This window comes from Bison bison, unplaced genomic scaffold, assembly GCF_000754665.1.
Source record: "Bison bison bison isolate TAMUID 2011002044 unplaced genomic scaffold, Bison_UMD1.0 scf7180017864375, whole genome shotgun sequence".
NCBI classification, from domain to species: Eukaryota; Metazoa; Chordata; class Mammalia; order Artiodactyla; family Bovidae; genus Bison; species Bison bison.
This window is the reverse complement of record NW_011494947.1, coordinates 4,989,399-4,997,621: the sequence shown is the minus strand read 5'-3', so window position 1 is coordinate 4,997,621 and position 8,223 is coordinate 4,989,399.

Below are 8,223 nucleotides of genomic sequence, written 5' to 3'. Positions count from 1 at the left end.
TGGGGCGGGGCTCGCGGGAGGCCGAGGCACCTCTTGGCGCTCGGATTGGTCCGTCGCCCATCTGGGCCCGCCTCCTCGATCAGGGCGGAGCGGAGGGACGGGGAGAGGGGCCCTGGGAAGGCGGTGGGAGGTCGTGGGGCGGGAAGCCGGGACAGGCATGCAAGCTAGGAGGGCGTGAGCAAATAAAAAAGGAGAAACAATGAAGAGAAGAAATAAAATGAGCCCCAGGACTGAAGTGGCCCTCCAGTGTCCTCCCAGACTTGAATTCGTTGACCACTAGATTAGGCCCGGAAGGCAGAGTCTCATTTTTCAGAAAACACACCCAGAGAGGTGGCCGGAACTAGACCATGAGCAGCTCTTTGGCTTCACATCCCTAGTTCTCAGCACCCAGGAGGGAAATGCCTGCAAAGCCTTCGCCAAGGGGGTGAATTGAAGCAGTTCATCACGCAACCGGTGATAGAACCAGCTTCTCCCGTCCCAAGCTACTATCTAAGCATTTAGTTGTTGCTTAGCATCTTACCCAGTATGGCTGATCTCCCTGACTGCATTAACTACCCTGGACGCAGAGACCACTCACTTCGGGAGCTTTTTAGGTTCCAGGCCTTCCACACTGCAGTTCATTGATTCAGTCCCCAAATGTTCAGGGGCAATCTGCTGTGTGCCAGGCTGGCATTTAGGAGTGAGCCTGGTGGACCCGCCATCTCCAACCTTCCCAAGCTCAAGATCAGATGGAGAAGCGGACAGGGACCCAGGCAGAGACAAATCTGGTGAATGAAGGCAGTGATCGGGGACACAGAGGGAACTGGGGAAGCTCAGTGCTGGCAGGAGTGGAGAGGAAGGGGACTCAGAGAGAAGGCCTCACAAAGTTATCCTAGCCACTGGCAGGATGCATTCCCTGGGTGAGGCAGGGTCCAGGCAGATGGAGCCTCAAGAGGCCTGGCAGCCAGAGAGTCCAGTGCCTGCATAAAGCTGTGGGTACCTGCATGCTGCTCCACTGTGGCTCTTTGAGGAAGGCAGGGGACAAGAGGTGGGGCTGGAAGGCCTGTAGAGGTTGGATCTAGCAGAGTCTTGTATAAGGAGGGGAGCCACACACAGGTTTTAAGTGACCCAGACAGATTTACTTTTTGTCGCAAGAAGTTTGCTCTGACTATAGAGAGTGTGGAAGAGAGATGATGGGAAACAGGGATGAGGGGCTTGTGGCGATCCAGGCAAGAGGTGATGACAATGAACCACAGCACTGAGGGAAAACCGGGGTCTGAGAGGCATTCAAGAGACAGAGTCAAGTGGACTTGGGGATGAGTTTGGTTGGGAAATGTATCTCAGGACTCAGATTTCTGATTTCTTCCTGATTCCCAGGCATAGCATAGTGGGCAGCCTCTACTTTTTTCCAGTTTATCCTGTAATTTCAAAAACACTGCTAGCCAGATAGGAGAAAAATGATAATAGCAGCTCCCAGTATTATTATGTGCCCCTATTTACGCCAGGGAAGTTGAGATATGGAGAGTTTAAATTACTTGACTTGGGTCTTGACCCCAGAGCACAGACTCTAGAGTGCTAAACTGTGCTGACTGTGATGAGGTGGGAGTTTCTTCACTAATCCTGGCTGGGCCCCTTTCACAGGGGAAGGACCTGTGGTTACCTGATCCCAGGAGGAGATTTCAGAGGAGAGCTAGTGAAGGATGTCCCTGGCTGACTTCTCAGCTGTGACCGCGAGTAACCCCGGACTTCAACAGGAAGCGGGGTGGGTCTGGCTGCCAGACTTAGCTCCGGTAGGGTATTTATCTCTCTGCCGCGTCAAGGCTGGGAACCCAGGAAGTTTCCTTTCCCTCATTTCCCAGATGGGTCCTGGGACAGAGCTAGGCGCCAGGGCAGGATGCCACGTTTGGGCTGAGACGAGCCTGAGTTAGTGTCCTGGCCCTGATGCATATTAGTAGTATGGCTTTGGTTTCAGACATCTGAGCTCAGGGGCTCTGAATAGAGAGGGAATTCAGTACGGTCTGGCTAGGACCGCTTGCCCTGGTGCCAACAGAGCAGGGGCTGAAATCTGGCCGACACAACATTGACCACCAGCGTCACATACACTTTGGGTGTAGTTTTCTGTGCACAGGAAGGAACCCTGAAGGAGACACTTTAAACTTTCCCATCGCTGAGCCACAGTTTCTTTACCTATAAACTGGGAATAAGAATACCAACCTTTCCAGAATGTTGTGAGGACTTCAAGAGGCTGTGCCTGCAAAAGGCTCAGCCCTGGAAGGATGTGGGGCTCTGAGTGAGCAGTCAGCAGGGAGCTCCAGGCCGGCACTTCCTCGCTTCTCCAGCCCCCCAAATTCCCAAGTAGAACCTGTACTTCCTCCCTGAGGCCCTGGCCGGATATATAAGGAAACCAGTACCTAACAAGATAATTCAGACAAGTAAGTGGTCTGGAGGACTTCCCTGGTGGTGCAGTGGATAAGAACCCACAACTACTGAGACCACGTGCCTAGAGCCTGTGCTCTGTAAGACGAGAAACCACCGCAATGGAAAGTAGCCCCCGGGGCCGCAACTAGAGAAAGCCCACACAGCAGCAAAGACCCAGAGCAGCCAAAGTAATAAAATAAACAGATAAATAAACATTAAAACAAACAAAAGTGGTTTGGAGAAGGGCTCTCAGGGCACTGTGAGAGAGGATACATGGATTGGGAGTCGTCCTGATTTAGATGCAGTGGTCAAGGAAAGCCTCTGTGAGGCGTTATCTCAGCCCAGACCCCAAGCACAGGAAGTTCTGGGAGCAGAGGCAGAGCCGGCATGCTTCCAGGACTCTATGTGCCTGGAGGGCTTCCCTGGTGGCTCAGATGGTAAAGAATCTGCCTGGAATGTGGGAGACCCAGGTTCGATTCCTGGGTCAGGAAGATGCCCTGGAGAAGAAAATGGCTACCCGCTCCAGGATTCTTGCCTGGAGAATCCCATGGACAGAGGAGCCCAGAGGGGAGCGCATAGAGGGAGGAGAGAGAGGTATGGAGTCAGGCAGGAATCAGCTCACTTGAGACCTGTGGGCCTGGAAGGAGTTTAGACTCCATTCTAAGCCCCAAAGGATACCATTGGTAGATATAAGCAGGTGGGTGACAAGATCCAAATACCTTTTTGCAAGTTCTTGCCAGTTTTTTCCATTTTTTGGAGAACAGATTGAACGTCAGCAGGCAAGAACAGAGGCAGGCAGGCAGGCAGGCAGGTGAGGAGGCTGTTAACAGCCATTCCGACGGGAAACTGGTGGCTCAGACCAGGGTGAAGCCAAAACAACGGGAAGAGAGAGGGAACTCCAGTGAAGTGGAGATAAAAGTTACCCACTAGAACTTTTTAATATTCCCAGGATTTTGAATTTGACTGAATGCCACCAGGTTCTTTAAGGCAGGAGTTATGTGAGCATATGCACTTCCCTGGTGGCTCAGCAGTAAAGAATCCGCCTGCCGATGCAGGAGACGCAAGAGATGCAGGTTTGATCCCTGGGTCAGAAAGATCCCTGGGAGTAGGAAATGACAACCCTCTCCAGTACTCTTGCCTGGAAATTTCCATTGACACAGCAGCCTGGCAGGCTACAGTCCAGGGGGGGTCACAAAGAGTCAGACATGACTGAACATGCATCTTTTTTTTATGTGTGCATAGAAAAGAACGGGGCTTCCCCAGTGGCTCAGCGAGTAAAGATTCTGCTGGCAACACAGGTAACACAGGAGATGCGGGTTTGATCTCTGGGTTGGGAAGATCCCCTGGAGTAGGAAATGGCAACCCACTCCAGTACTCTTGCCTGCAAAATCCCATGGACAGAGGAGCCTGGCGGGCTACAGCATGGGGTTGCAAAAGAATCAGACATGACTGATAGACTGAACAACAGCAAGTGAGCATGAGCACTGGGATAGGAGTGAAGAAGGAATACAGGGGAATGGGAAGAATTGCCTGGGCATCGGCCTGTAGAACAGAAACACAGCTGGAGAAAGAGGTGTGCCCTTAGAGAATCCCTACCTTTATCTGACGCTGGACAAACTCTTGTGATGGTATTTTTCTTCTCTCTCATTACAGCATGAGCCTCAAGGGTCAGACACCTCACTCATGGTGTCCCCACATCCAGTTCATGGCCTGTCACATGATAGACACTCAGGAAAGGGTTGTCTAAGGAATTGATGCATAGACAGATGCATATATACGTGATGTATGTGTGTATATTTGGATGGATGCGCATGTTCAGTTGCTTAGCTGTGTCTGACTCTTTTTCGACCCCATGGACTGCAGCCCACCAGGCTCCTCTGTCCATGGGATTTTCCAGGCAAGAGTACTGGAGTGAATCATCATTTCCTATTTCAGGGAATCTTCCCTACCCAGGGATCAAACCCATGTCTCTTGAGTCTCCTACATTGGCAGGTGGATTCTTTACCACCCAGCCACCTAGGAAGCCCCATATATGAATGGATAGCTACATGGATAGATGAGTAAATGGATGACTGAAGGTTTAACCTTGTCACCTCATACTTTAAACTCCTCAGTGTCGTCAATAACTATCAAAATCCAATATGCACAAGTCCATTTTCAGTAAGTTGCCCAGGGATTTCCTTGGTGGTCCAGTGGCTAAGACTCCAAGCTCCTATTGCAGGGTGCCTGGGTTCTATCCCTGGTCAGGAAACAAGATATCACATGCTGCAACTAAAGATCCCAAGTGCCATGACTAAGACCCAGCACACTCAAATAAATAAATAAAAATAAATATTAAAAAAATTAAGTTACCCAAAGCAATACTCACACATGCATTCAATTAGATGTGTAAGATGGGTTTGCACCCTTATATATTACGCGAAAATATTGGAAGCAACCTGATGTCTGGCAGTAGGAAGAGGGAGGCCTTGAGGGAAGGTAATGTGTTTTGTGCTTTGCTCCATCCTCAGCTTCTGGGACAATGCCTGGTACACAGTAGTGTTAAATACATACATATTTATGGAATGAAGGGAAGCATCATCGATGAGATGCTCTCAGCTGTTGAGAAGGAGATGTGTGTGCCGAGGAGGAGATATCCACTCTGTTGTGGCAAAGCAAACACAGAGGATGTGTTTGTAAAGCTATGTAAGGGATCAGCTTACTTTTGTCAAGAAAAATGGACATATTTATGGAGCTTTCCAGGTGGTGCAGTGGTAAAGAATCCACCTGCCAATGCAGGAGGTGCAAGAGAATGGGTTCGATCCCTGGGTCAGGAAGATCCCCTGGGGTAGGAAATGACAACTAACTTAAATACTCTTGCCTGGAAAATTCCATGGACAGAGGAGCCTGGTGGGTTATAGTCCATGGGGTCAATAAGAGTTGGACATGACTGAGCAAGCACCTTGTTTTTTATGTGTGCTAGAAAAGAATGGGCCTTCCCCAATGAGTCAGCAGGTAAAGGATCTGCCTACAACACAGGTGACCCAGGAGACAAGGGTTCAGTCTCTGGGTCGGGAAGATGCCCTGGAGGAGGGCATGGCAACCCACTCCAGTATCCTTACCTGGAGGATCCCATAGACAGAGGACCTGGTGGGCTATAGTCCACGGTGTCGCATAGAGTCAGACACAACTGAGCGACTGACCACAGCAAGGAAAAGAATCTCAAAGGATACACTGAATTGTTATCAGAAGCTTCCAACTAAGGCGAGTGTTTGGGGGAAAATGTTTATTTTAATGAATATTCTGGGATATTGTTTGTTTTTTGTAATAGGATAGATTTATTTTATAATTTAGTACTGTATAATTATAAGGATATTAGTTTTTATAAGGATATTAACAGAAGGCCTTCCATGCTTCTCCATCACGGTCTGGATAAAGTCAAAGGTTCTTAGAAAAAAATAAAATTTCTTAGCCAGGCATTCAGGCCCCTCTGGAATCAACTGCTCAGCCTTTCCCTGCCTGCCCTCCTCAGCCCCTGTAGCTCTGCCCAAAGTTCCTGACCTTGTTCTCTTCCCCAACTGGTGACAGCTAATATTAATAAGTGTCAGGTTTCAACTCAAGCCTCCTCTCCCACCCCATTCCCCCACATCAGGCACAGTACTCTCTCCCTTCTCTGTGCCCCCAAGTTACCAACCTGTATACAGAAAAAATGAGGGCTCTGCCTTCTGTTTTCCATCACAACAACTGGTGCCTACTTGGCACTCATTGAAAGGGAGCTGGGAGGGCAGGAGGAAAAAAGTAAGGAGCAAAAGAAAAGAAGAGAAGATAAAAGGAAGAAAAGAAAGGGGAAACTGAGGTCGAGGTGGAAAATGTCACTTGCCCAAATCACCCTGAGGGCATCTGCCCAGCTGGCTTGCTCTCTCGGTCACCTGACAGCCAGCATGGAGTGCCACGCCAAGCCATTTTCCCAGCGCTGCTTGCCAAGGGCAGTCGGTGCTGATTCACCGGTGACTGGGCTCCAATTATTTGCAGAACTGGAATGGCAGCTGAGCCACCCCAGCAGCTGACCAGGGGTGTATCGATTCATGTTACGCTCCTTGCTAATATCTGAGCCAGTCACAGAAAAAGATAAAGGCCCCAGAGAAGTCACCCATGGTGATCTGTCCGACTTAAACCTCCCACGTCCAAGTCCACAAATCCCCCCCTGTTGATCAGCCAACTCTGTCCTTCCCAAACCAAGCCTGACCATCAGTCACGGAGAGTAGTCATGGTTCAGAACATGAGATCTGGAGTCAGGCGGCCCTGGGTTCCACCCCAAGGATTACTGAGTCAAAGGGTATTTGCATATTTGCTGTTGAGAGATGCTGCCAAACGGCCGAAAAGGCTGGGCCCATATATACTCTCATCAGTGGTATAAGACAGTGCCCATTCATACTTTCTCCATCTTTACCAATCTGCTTGGAAAACAAAACAAAAAACCCTCTACTACTGTGCTTGCCTTTCTTTCATTAGCATCTTTTCCTTTTTTTTTCACTTTGAATTTCTATAAATTGCCTATGTCCTTTGTCCATTTTTTAAAATTTGAGTCATCTTTTCATTATTTATTTGTAATAGCTTATTACATATTATGGACATCAACCTCTATTATATATGTTAAAGTATTACCTCCACTTCATCAGTGGTCGTTGGACTTTGTGGTGTCTGTCTCACAGCAGCTCTTACCAAATCCCAGTTAAGAGATAAGAATCAACCTACTTCAGTGGAGGGAGCACTGAATTAGGAGTCAGGAGCCCGGTTTTGAGTTCCACCTCTGTCACTGATTCACTGTATGACTTTGAACGAGTCCCTGACCCCTCTTTCACTATCTGCTAAATAAGAGCCTTGATTTAAGTGGTCTCTGTAGATCCATCCACCCCCACAGTCTGTGCTGTGTGTGCTCAGTAATGTCCGACCCCATGGACTGTAACATTCCAGGCTCCTCTGTCCGTGAAATTTTCCAGGCAAGACAGATTGCCATTTCCTACCCCAGGGGAGCTTCCCCACCCAGAGATCTAACCCATGTCTCTTGCATCTCCTGCATTACAGATGGATTCTTTACTACTGTGCCATCTAGGAAGCCCCTCCATGGTCTAGACAAGCACTATTAATAGAATTTTCTGCAATGATGAAAATGTTCTGTCTCTATTCAGTATGCTAACCACTAGGCACATGTGGCTACTGAGCACTTAAAAATGTGGCTAATGTGACTGAGAAATTGAGTTTTAAACTCTATTTAAGTTAAATATTTAAACAGCCGCAGGTGGCTAGTGACTACCATATTACACGGTACAATTCTGGATGGTTTAGGTCCTCCACCTCTGAGTAAGCTGTGTGTGTGTGCGTTAGTCACGTAGTGGTGTCCAGCTCTTTGTGACTTCATGGACTGTAGCCTGCCAGGCTCCTCTGTCCATTGAATTCTCCAGGCAAGAATTTTGGAGTGGGCTGCCATTCCCTTCTCCAGGGGATCTTCCCGACCCAGGGACTGAACCTGGGTTTCCTGCATTGCAGGCGGATTCTTTACCATCTGAGCCATGGGAGAAGCCCCTGAGTAAGCTGTAATACTGTGATGTTGGAGAAGACTCTTGAGAGTCCCTTGGGCTGCAAGGAGATCCAACCAACCAGTCAATCCTAAAGGAAATCAGTCCTGAATATTCATTGGAAGGACTGATGCTGAAGCTTAAACTTCAGTACTTTGGCACCTGATGCGAAGAACTGACTCCTTGGAAAAGACTCTGATGCTGGGAAAGATTGAAGGCAGGAGGAGAAGGGGATGACAGAGGATGATATGGCTGGATGGCATCACCGACT